General features: G+C 41.6%; 1 long non-coding RNA gene across 1 annotated transcript; it reads left to right on the top strand.

Annotated features, from left to right (window-relative positions):
• The first annotated feature begins 3,627 nt into the window (after positions 1 to 3,627).
• LOC309436556 lies at positions 3,628 to 9,285 on the top strand. The gene is made up of 3 exons (XR_014183368.1): positions 3,628 to 3,722; positions 6,231 to 6,299; positions 9,154 to 9,285. It is a non-coding gene; the product is annotated as an uncharacterized lncRNA (long non-coding RNA).
• Positions 9,286 to 10,140: the final 855 nt, after the last annotated feature.

Raw genomic sequence — 10,140 nt, 5'->3', positions numbered from 1 at the left:
CAGGATTTTACTGAAACAAACAGGATTCCACAAAAGGAACCAGACCAATAAAACTGTACAAAGAACATTTTCTTTCTTAGTACCTACTATTATGCAATTGTGCTAATGTACTGTACCTCACAGTATGCCTGTCTTCTACAGCAGAATCTTTTCCTTTTAAATGTATTCTAGTATTTTTTTTTTTCAATTAGACACAGGATAATCTTTTAAATAATATGTTTATTTTAGCTTTGTTTTTCCCACTCCCCTAGGTCTGCTAGGATTTCTCTCCTATCTTTTTTATGGGCCAATGACACTGGTTGTTATAAGGTCAGGATCAGAATTCATTGTGGGGGGCAACAGTGCTGTAAGGGCTTGTCATGAGATCAGAAGTAATGCTGCAGTGAATTTACAAAAAAAAAAGAGAAGGAAAAATGTAGCAAGTCTTATGGTGCCGAAAGCTCTGGGTTTCCCATCCAGACACCATCTGTGAAGCACTTGGGGACAGTGTCTAATGTCTGAGTCATCATGTTTGGCAGCCACTTACCCAGTGGTCTGTTTCCCTGGGGGGAGTATTCATTGGGGGAGAAGAGGAATGGTAGAAAGAAGGAAGATAAACTGCCCTTTAGCCCCATGATTTATATTTGGTCAGAGTACCCCTGTTCTATTTTCTTTTACTTGGAATGTATCTTGGACATGTTGTTTCAATATGAGACAATCAGCTGGGCTCTCAAAGGAATGTCCCCGGAGACTCGAAACAGCCTCCCAGTAGGGTAATATGTTCAGTAGAATTCTAAGATGTATTCTCCAACATCTGCAGTCTATTTGTGCCTCCAGAATATTTCCCATCAGCATTTGGGGAATCAAAAGGCGCTTTGAGAGATGGTCACCAATTGTCCACACTGCATGATAACTTGTAAAATGTTTACTTCTTTAAAATTCTACTGAGCTGCTTTCTTCCTTTCTTCCTTTCTTCCTTTCTTCCTTTCTTCCTTTCTTCCTTTCTTCCTTTCTTCCTTTCTTCCTTTCTTCCTTTCTTCCTTTCTTCCTTTCTTCCTTTCTTCCTTCCTTTTCCTTCCTTCCTTTTCCTTCCTTCCTTTTCCTTCCTTTTCCTTCCTTTTCCTTCCTTTTCCTTCCTTTTCCTTCCTTTTCCTTCCTTTTCCTTCCTTCCTTCCTTCCTTCCTTCCTTCCTTCCTTCCTTCCTTCCTTCCTTCCTTCCTTCCTTCCTTCCTTCCTTCCTTCCTTCCTTCCTTCCTTCCTTCCTTCCTTCCCTCCTTCCTTCCTTCCTTCCCTCCTTCCCTCCTTCCTTCCCTCCTTCCTTCCCTCCTTCCTTCCTTCCCTCCTTCCCTCCTTCCTTCCTTCCCTCCTTCCTTCCCTCCTTCCTTCCCTCCTTCCCTCCTTCCTTCCTTCCTTCCTTCCTTCCTTCCTTCCTTCCTTCCTTCCTTCCTTCCTTCCTTCCTTCCTTCCTTCCCTCCTTCCCGCCTTCCTTCCCTCCCGCCTTCCTTCCCTCCCGCCTTCCTGCCTTCCTGCCTTCCTGCCTTCCCTCCCTCCTGCCTTCCCTCCCTCCTTCCTTCCTTCCTTCCTTCCTTCCTTCCTTCCTTCCTTCCTTCCTTCCTTCCTTCCTTCCTTCCTTCCTTCCTTCCTTCCTTCCTTCCTTCCTTCCCTTCCTTCCTTCCCTCCCCCCTCCCTCCCTCCTTCCTTCCTTCCTTCCTTCCTTCCTTCCTTCCTTCCTTCCTTCCTTCCTTCCTTCCTTCCTTCCTTCCTTCCTTCCCTCCTTCCTTCCCTCCTTCCTTCCCTCCTTCCTTCCCTCCTTCCTTCCCTCCTTCCCTCCTTCCCTCCTTCCCTCCTTCTCTCCTTCCCTCCTTCCCTCCTTCCCTCCTTCCCTCCTTCCTTCCTTCCCTCCTTCCTTCCCTCCTTCCTTCCCTCCTTCCTTCCCTCCTTCCCTCCTTCCTTCCCTCCTTCCTTCCCTCCTTCCCTCCTTCCCTCCCTCCTTCCCTCCCTCCTTCCCTCCTTCCTTCCCTCCCTCCTTCCCTCCTTCCTTCCCTCCCTCCTTCCTTCCCTCCTTCCTTCCTTCCTGACATGGAAACTCACTTTAAATTATTCTTTCATATGAATGAGTTCTGAATGTAGTACTAACCCCCTGGGAAACAAGAAGATCTAGGAGTCTTCATGGACAACACGGTGAATGCCTGTTCTGAGTGTGTGACAGAAAAAATTGCTTATTAGACTGCGTGTTAGAAGTGGGTAGAGGTAGACAATCACATGGAGGGCATTAAATGTCCTCATTTTGATTATTTAGTAAACCCATCTGAAAAAAGACAGGCACAGAACTAAAAACAAACTACAGGCAGGTCGTGGAAATATCAGAGAACTACAGAGAACCGATTTTTTGTAGGAAGAAATTGAAAATATCAGGATTATTTACTTATGAAAGTAAAAAGAACAAGAGAACATATAGCATGTGTCACACAGGAAAAAATAAATAGTAGGCAGAAGGCAAACTTAAAACTTCTGTCCAGCCTTCTCAGTGATACAGAAATTAGGAATGTTCAGACATAAGAGGAAATAATAATTGACATAATGTGTAATTGATCCGTGGGGATTGATTTTGCAGGATATTGTCTATAAAAATACTAGAAAGTTGGCTGAGAGACTGAGAAAAATATTAGGCACAAATATTAAATGAAAATGTCATCCAGATAAAATAAAAATAAATTAATCTAACTTTGTTGAGCAGGGCTTATAAAGTTAAGAAGAAAGATCAGCACATTACTGTGATGGGAGTACAAGGTATTGTGTGTTCTGATGGCAGAGTGTCTCTTGTCTACCTGTTGGTATTCATGGGAAGCCACCTGTTTGCATGACAACAATTTCTACTTGATTTCAGTGACTGGGAGCACTTAAAAACTAGTAAATGGATGAATTGTTTCCCATTGTTACTCTTCCTCGCCAACATTTTTATAGCAGGTAATTATAAGTTTTCATCTGGATGAGAAGAGGCATTTTTCTGTGAAACGGTGACAGGGAAGAAATTATGGATAGTTCTGCTCTACCACTACTCTTATCGACTGTGTGTGGAGACAGACTATCAAACTTGGTGGACAAGAAATAGGTATATTATAGCATTATTCTATTGCAACGCAAAAGGAGCAAGCTGTCGTCCTGCATACAAAGCACTTGAACTCACACCAAAAAATAAAGAAAACTTCTGAGGTTTCATTCATTATTTTTTTCCTGAGATCCTTTTTCTTTTTGTGTTCTGTGGAATCCAAATAAAAACAACAAATAGCAAAAAAAACCCTAAACAAACAGTTGGGACTTTGACTTGCGAAACTGTATTTGCCTGTTTGTTCTGAAGAGGTTCCCATAGCCCGGCTCTGACTTTTATCTATCCCCACAGGATGTACTCCTACACTTTTTCTTCCAGGGTCCCATGCTTCCTGTGGGTGTTCCCACAGCTGCCAATTCAGACAGCTCGAGTCTGGAATAACCTTTGCACAATCCTGAAGATGCTATTCTCTCACTAAGTCAAGTGATTCCCCACAAAAATATGGCAGATGTTTAGCATCAGGAATCAAAACAGCATTTTCGCACCACACAGCACATTCTTCTCTTCCTGATACCTTTCATTTCCTCTCTACAGGATATGGAGCAATTTTCCTCTTTTGCTGCTGTTCATGTGAACTCAGGAATCTGTGAATTATACCAGGACATTTGAATTCCCATGCAATCTTCTCTGAGAGGTAAAGGGGCTTTGTTCACTCATGTCTCATGCTTCATTTTTTCCTGCCTAAAAGATAAATATGGTGTTTGAAGAGAGGTAATAATACCAGATATTACTTCTCATCCTTGATTTTCAGCTTCTTCTGTGATTTTCAACACCTGAAAAACAAGAGCTTCTGAATGCAATCTGTGCTGCAGAGTAAGAATAACCATGGGCCAGAAATGTCTAAATGGTTATTAAATATTTCTGCAGAGGGGTATGCAGGTCTTGGAACTAACGAAAACCAGATTCACCAATGCTGGAGATGAATATTCCTAATGACTTCAATGGGTAGATTCAAACTGAGATTCCAGCCACCTGTGGTCCTGGATTATCCTGTGGCATTTTCATAGGGTGATCTAGCATCCTTTTAGGTGGTCTGATTGAGCTCTGCGTGTGGCCCTCATCACCAGGTTTTTTGACTGCCTTGAGAAAAGCAGGTCGGTGTTGTGCTGGGCCCAGCTCAAACCATTCCCCACCTTGTCTCTGGAGTCCTTCAGTCCCGCCCAGTGCAAGTGTTGCTGCGATACTGTATTGGCTGCTGGAAAATGCCTAAGTACTCTCACGCAGGTCAGGGTGAAAAATACTTGGGAAAAGCTACGCCTACCAGTTCTGATTCCAAACAGCAAAGGAGGAATTCTTTAATTTGAAGTCAGATTCTCTGTCACAGAGACCCTGAGTCTTCTCCACATCTTGGGTTTAGCAACATGACACGTTGTGTTAAAGCATTAGACATAAAAAAACGAACACATTGTATAACAGAGTATGAAAGAACTGCATTGCTGTCACATAAATTCTTTAAGCCAGTCATTAAATTACTTTTTTTGCCCCCCATTCACTAAATTATTTCATCAAGAAATTCCGAGCTCTTTCTTTTCTCATGCTGGATCTGAGACCAAAATAAATTTGAGGTACATTACAAACTCATCAGTGTATGCAATGCTGTTACTAATCCTCATTTCTACTAAGAATCTACACTGTACTGGCTGCATCAGGGACATCATTGAAGAAACCTATAACCATTTGGAAGCTGCATAATTAATGCAGAATTGCCTTCTTCTGTTTTCAGTTGAGTTTAGTGATAAGAATTATCTGAATGCTTTTAAACTCAGAATTTTTTACAATTTAACATCTTCCCAGAAAAAAAAAAGCCTTTCTCCAAAAATGTTCTATTTTGGCTTAGAAGATTTAAGGTCTTTCGTAGACTATAGTTTAAATAAAAGCTTTATAGAAATATTTGGTCCTTTGCCCATTTTTGAAAAGGGGATGGGGGGAGACATTTTCAGACAGCTATGCAAAGTAAGCCCCATTTACACCAAACCCTTAACATAAACATATCAAACACAAGCTTAGCAGCTGCATAGTAGTCAGTAGAGAGAGTGGTAAGGCTTTTGAACTTGTATTTCCAAATTGGATGGATCTGCAGTGTTAGTAGTGGTGGTGGATGAGGGATATACAAGAACAAGCATCCTAAAGAGGTTTGTAACGCTGTCTTGTTGGTTTCCCATCTGACTGCTGGAGCTGGAGGAGAAGCGCTACACAAACCTGTATGGCAACTCTTCATATATGATGGACAGCCTAAACAGCTTATACGTTGCTGTAAACCATCAGAGAAGAATGACTACGGTTTTTATCAAGCAAATGAACAAAGGGCAGCAATGTTGCAGGAAGAAAAAGTTCAATGCTTGGCTTGAATCTTGCAGAGATCCCAGCATATTTTACTAGACACTTGTTGCATTCCTTCGGGCTCCTCAGGAATGTCTCCAGCAGCAGTGCTGTGGTCAGTGTGCTATATAGTGTGAGCATCCTGGAGGAGAACAGAGGTCCTGTTTTCTACAGGTTCCACCCCACAGCTCTCTTTTTTCTCTTCTTGCTTCCCAGGAAAGAAGTCTGGGAAAGCTGGGCTGAGTTTTAAAAGCTGACCTGGCAATGTCAAATCCCAACAGCAGCAACAGCAGCCTGACTGAAAGTTACATTTTTAACACCTGAGATCCATACAGGCAGGGAATTATGTGTGTTAAATTCTGTATAATTACCCTGTGCTCCTCCTGGTGTCTGGCTACTGCTGATATTCTCTGTAGTGTCTCCACATTACACGACTTCCAGATGTAGCATGTTTTCATTTATTAGAATTCTTTCAGTCCCCTGAAAATTACTGCATTTGCACTGATTTCACTACAAAATCAGTGGCTATCCAATGGTCACTTTGGCATGGTAAAGGTTACCAGGGAGTGCAGAAATTCCGTAAAGTCTAAACTGTTTAGAAACATTTTAGAAATGTATTTATTTCTGTAAGCTTTCCCAAGCTGACTGTTTCTTTACTTTTTCTGTTCAAGGTTAAAAGAAGTACTAAGGGTCAGTATTACACTTCATTCTATACATTTTTTTAGTCTGTGAGATTTCTAAGAAAGTTTTCACACTTTTGAAAATGCAGAGCACTAGAGACATAATAGGAGTTTTATTCACACACTATGCTCCTGTATTTCAGATCCCTTATGTGAGTCTGCTAGAGGCAGTAGGAGCCACAAAGGACCTTCCTCAGAGGTGGAGATTGCAGGTAACCTCACACAGAAGAGAAAGGTCACAAAGCACAGAGCTTCTGAGGTACCCACACAGCACCACGTGGAGCTTTGGCAGGCTTGTGACACTTCTGATTTGAAATATAGAAGCCGTATACTCCCAGAGTTTCCTGACAAAATAAATATTATATAGCACGTATGATTACAGACACAGTTCTGGACTCAGTAAGAATTAGGTGTGCATATTTCAAATCAGTTTTTCTTTCAGTACAGACTTTTCAGGATGCAAAGAAATTCAAACTATATTCTTAAATTTTCATTATTCTCTAGAAGATGATTTCTTAACAGTCAGTAGGCAACACAGTTTTCTCTCACTGAAAGTGTAGTCTCTAAGTTGATTCATTGATTCAATGCCTATGGACAGTCATCCGTTTTAATATGTAAGGTGAAAAAAAATCATTCTTATACTATTCTACATTTGGTATTAGGATAAAAGTACCTCCAGCCTTCTTTCTGATATAAATACTGCAGCTGAATCTTTTCTGCTCTTCTCTAAAGAAAGTCTTTAACTTGTTGATGAATGTTGGCACTTTAGCCAATGGTTCATGGTTCTTGTGAGCAGGCATGAGAAAGAGAATAGAACTTTAGCAGGCCTAGACCATATAGCACTTAAAATAATGTCTAGTTTTAGTAGACACTAATACTGTGAATAGGTCCTCGGCAATAAACCCAGCTGGTTGTTTGGTCAACAGAAGTGCTATATACTGGCTGCTAATTAGAACCCTATGTTGGATATGGTGCCAAGTACATGTTCCCAGTATTAGCCCAGAAGGCACTGATTTTCAAAAGAGAAAAGCTCTTCCAGAAAATTCAGTTGTGAGACTAGTGCCTGAGACTAAAGGCACCAGACAACAGCTTCAAAAAGCTGTGGTACCTCCTCTTCCTTCCTAATCATTTGGATGTCTTTTTCCTTAGGGAGCAAGGGCCGCGTATTGACTAACATACTTGGAAGAAAGTAGCCAGAGAACACAAACCCTGTGAACTACTCTTTGAGTCTGAGTTGATCTACGTGGGGATCAGCCACAAACTAGCAAGGCAACGGGGTCACACATTTTACAAGACGGGAAAAAAAAAGTAAATATTACTAAATAGCTATGATGCCATGGAAAGGGCAAAAGGTTATGAACATCATTAGCTTGAGGGAAGAGTCACGTATGCAGAGGGATGGAAACACTTGGCTAATAAGTGTGTGGGATTCCATGCCTGTGATATCAGAATTCCCAATACCAGCCAGCTTCCCTTTTCTGAACTCTTCATAAAATGCCTAAATTTCCCAAAAATAAAAAAGAAAATAAAAAGGAAAAGATGGGAAGTAGGAAAAGTTTTTGTTCTGGAGAACGGGGCTGCTGTTCAGTTGCATGGACACAGCCTAGTCAGTGTGGGTTAATATTTAAAGGCCTCAAAGAAGACCCCTGTTTTTCTTCTGAGTGTTTGAATAATTTTTTCTCTGGTATTTTGGCTGGACCAAATAAGAAGGCCTGTGCTGCTTTAAGATGAAGGAATGCAACCTCCACGACTTCATTTCTGTCCTGTTTACTGCCAGCTATGAGTTTTATTGTGTCTTTTTAATCACCAAATTCCTTAATACTCTCTATTTTAAGGAAAAGATATTGTGGCTTTATTTGGTAGATCTGCTCTGCCTGGCTATGTGTCTGCTTGGATTAGTAGTGAGGCCTATTTCATACAGTCTATACTGTAAAATATGCTGCTGTCTCTATCTGCCTGCTCCCAATCTGTGCAACCCTAGGAGGAAACCTTGGACATTGCAGTTCCATTTGTGTCCCTTGTCTCTCCTGAATTTCAGTTCTCTTGTAGGAGCCTTGTGGAGAACTGCCCTACTTACTAAATAGAAACAAGGGATTTTGCAGATTGCTTTTTTTTTTTTTTTGGTTATAGTGTGCTTGTTTGAATGAATTTGCCTTGGATAGCATTAAAAGCTAGTGAAGGGTCTATAGAAAGTGCTCTACCTACTCTAAGCTTTCCATGTAATGTGAAAAGGTTGTAGGTAGAATGGCTTCAAAGAGGTAGCCTTTGATGTCCCAAATGTCACGTAAATTTATGCTTGTTCCCATTTGAGCTTGTACAGGGAGAAGCATCTGAAAATGTTAAAAATGTTTCTGAATTTATTGTATTTAAGTGGATGGGAGGTGCTGCTCTCTTAGCATGGATGAGCATGCTGTGCCTCTCTTTACTGTCTAAGAAGATGCTTCACTTTATGGTGATTTATCCTGTTTAATTAATGCCACTTATCAATATCCCACTCACTTGTTCTGGAATTTCTCTGGCACTGACCATTGCACTACAATGCCAGTGAGCTTTGGCAAAAGAAAAAAAAAAACAAAACCAAAAAGACATAAAGTAACACCAGTTTTACAAAGCTTTATATCTGAAAGTCATCCGTACTGCCACGGCAGACACCTGCTGCCTGTGGTGACACTGAGAACAGTTATTTAACCCCCTGGCCCCTGGGGGCTGTTGGTTGGGACAGCTGCAGCGAGAATTCCTCTTCAGGCAACCCAGCGGTGAAGACTGCCAGGGTTAATCTCCTGTGTGCTAACCTACAGGGCCTCTGTGTGTGAGAAACATGAAAGTGTGATCACTTTCCAATGAATGATCTAAGGAAAATTACATAAATGAAAAGACAGCAGAGTCCGGTCATCTGTAGTTATAAATAACTTCTGTTGTTTGGTCAGCTGGAATCACACAAACATACTATTGTTAGGACTCACGAATGTATACATCCAGATTTTGAAATAGGAATAATGTAGAAAATGAAAGGAGTAATTAACCAGATAAATGCTTGACTACTTTCTTATTCTGTCGATCTAATAGATAGGCATATAAAGAGCTACCCTGCTATCAATATCTTGACCCTAGAGCTTGCAAGATTCCCAGCTTTGCCAGTGGGAAGTGTGGCTTTGGCTGACTGACTTCCTACAGAAAAGCATCAAACCAGGACTTCTGCAAAAGGCAGGCACCGTTCTTTTCCTTCCCTTAGGGGCAGGAATTAAATTACAGTAGGGGAGTGGGTGGGGAGGAGGGATACCAACAGGAATCATCCTTAGAGGAGAAAGAGGAAACTAAAAGAGCTTTGCAGCTCAGGTCAACTTTTCTCTATGCTTCCCCCACCCTTCTTGCAAACAATAAGTCAGTTTGCTATCTCCTTTTCCTTCCTTCCTTCCTTCCCTGCAATACTTGGCCTGGGAACAGGGTGAAGGGGGTTGTTTGGAGTAGTACCCACAGCATGCAAGAGAGTGGAGGTCCTTTGTAGGGAACGTCTTGGTGGAGACTGCCTATAGGCACCAGTTTTCTAGTCTGGAAGGTATGGAGTGAGGAATATCTGTGAGTTACTGCAAGACAGAAGAGTAGTTAAGCAAGCACTGGAAAGCCAAGGGAGTGAGTTAGGGCTGTGTAGTTGAGCCAGGCTGGTCACTGGGTGAGGGAGTTGCTAGACTAAGTGATGGACAGGTCAGAGATGCAGGCTCTACAGTAATCACTTATCGAGATTGGGACCAACTTTTGATCTGGGGGGATGTCACCTAACACAATAATTTCAAACACTGCAATAGTATGTTCAGGACTTCTCAGATGTGTTGCACTGGGTTATGCCACATGCTTTAATAAAACATGTTGCCTGTACCTCACCTTGATGGAGCCTTTTGTGCCTAAAGGCAAAGAAGACACTCCTCCTCTCTTCCTAAGAACTGAGAGACAGCTGGATGCTGAATAAAAGATAGCTAAGGAAACTTAACGAGAACCTGAGTAGACATGAAGGCTGCTGTTTTGGAGAAAAGGGCAAGATAGAGAGAATAAGCAAAT

Source organism: Streptopelia decaocto (genome assembly GCF_964273445.1).
Source record: "Streptopelia decaocto genome assembly, chromosome: 2".
Classification (NCBI taxonomy): Eukaryota; Metazoa; Chordata; class Aves; order Columbiformes; family Columbidae; genus Streptopelia; species Streptopelia decaocto.
This window is presented reverse-complemented; position numbering and strand designations above follow the sequence as displayed.